Raw genomic sequence first — 1,975 nt, 5'->3', positions numbered from 1 at the left:
GACGGAAGTGATATCCCGTGGAGGCGGGCACAACCGGGTCGTTGGAAAAACTGACCTCGGAGGCGTCACGAAGGCCGGAAGTCAGTCTGACAGACCTCAGGTGGGCCTGGCGCGGGGCTTGACGGGGCGGCGGCGGACCCCGGCGGAGCGGAGGCCTTCACGTGGTCCGGAGCCGGTCACGTGGCGCAGCGCCCGCGTCGGGACTCTGGATCCCAGCTACTGAGTTCCGCTAGGCTGTTTTGTTTTGTTTTCTCCGCTTTTTTCCCCCGAGACAGGGTTTCTCTGCTACTTTGGAGTGCATCCTGGAACTCGCTCTGTAGACCCCACAGATCGCCTGCCTCTGCCCCCCCGAGTTCTGGGAACCACCGCCTGGACTTGTTTTTTTATTCAAATGAGAATCTTTACTAGCCCAGGCTGGCCTTGAACTGAACCTCCTCGGAAGCACAACCCGCTTTCTGCGAAAGACCCACAAGTGCACTTAACCACTGACCAATCTATTTTGGCCACTATATTTTATACGTGGTCCCTCTTTAAAGATTTGCCTTTAACTTTTAATTATGTGTATTGAAAAGTTTTATGTCCCAATAAACCTCTCCACTGACATATTAATCCAAATAAGACCAAATCAAACCGAATTAGAAAAGGCCCAGGTTTACTGGATGAGAGCACTCAGGGTGGCCTTCCAGCCCAGCCAGGGAAGGAAGTCGGCACAGACCTCTTAATTCTCTGGGGCAGTTTAAATACCCTGAGTGGCCTTGAACATCTCTGAGGAGGGCTCACCTTTACCTGCCTTCCTTGGAGGTGGAGTCTGCACTGAGGCAACTGGGTGGGGGGGCTGTGATGGAACTTTCCATCCAAACATTCTAGATTCCTTGGATATATGGATGCCAGGGGCTGGGGTGAAGCCCTGGCTCAAACTTGTATGTCTTTGGTTGAGCTTGTGCATGGGAGTGCAGTGTCTGCACTGAAACCGAAGCTGGATTTGTGAGCTGTTCAGATCCTCTGAAAGAGCTGCATATACTTTTATTTATTCATTCATTTGTTTATTTTTTATTGTTTTCAAGACAGGGTTTCATTCTAGAGACCAGGATGGTCTCAGACTCAGAGATCCGCCTGCCTCTGTCTCCCAAGTGCCGGGATTAAAGGCATGCGCCACCATACCTAGCTTGCTATACGTACTCTTAACTCTTGAGCTATCTCTTCTATTTTTGTTTCTCTGTGTAGCCCAGGCTGGCCTCACACCATCACAGTCTCTGTGGGCGATAATGATCGCATCTTTAATCCCAACACACAGGAGACACCTTGATATAAACAGAGAAATCCTGTCTTGGAAAATAAAAACGTGTGGCAATCCCCCCGCATCAGCCTCCAAGTACTGACATGTCAGGCTTCTGACGTTCCGCCTATATACACACCTGCCACTCCCAATATAATGTGGTTATAATTACCAGACTGAGTGTTCTTGGTTAGTTAAGGATTTGAAGTGTGTAACTGGAAGTTTCTCTCCTGTCTGCCAGTTCCTGAATAACTTTGAGGCTTAATATTAGTTATAAACCATTTGGTCTATTAGCTCTTACAACTTAAGTAACCCTTTTCTGTTATTCTTTAGTTTACCATGAGGCATGTGGCTTGTTACCTCACATCTTGCTTCCCTGGTGGCTGCTGGCGTCTCCCTGACTCTGCCTTCTTTCTCCCTATACTCAGTTCCACTTTCCCTCCTAGATATTTTATGCCCTGCCATAGGCCAAAGTAGCTTTTTCTTCTTTTTTTTAAAAAGCAGATTCTTTATTATTAAGAATATTCACAGCATACAAAAAGGTATCCTACATCATTTTCCCTTTTCTGTCTAATCAAGGAAGGTATTAACTTTAACATAGTACAATTACATATAACAAAACAGCTATCAAGCATGAATTACAATATTTAGTATATTTGTATTTGGCAAAATTAAAGAAAATATTCTATCATTCTATAT

The sequence above is a fragment of the Myodes glareolus genome, chromosome 8 (assembly GCF_982192425.1).
Source record: "Myodes glareolus chromosome 8, mMyoGla1.1, whole genome shotgun sequence".
Classification (NCBI taxonomy): Eukaryota; Metazoa; Chordata; class Mammalia; order Rodentia; family Cricetidae; genus Myodes; species Myodes glareolus.
Note: the sequence above shows the minus strand (reverse complement) of the source record.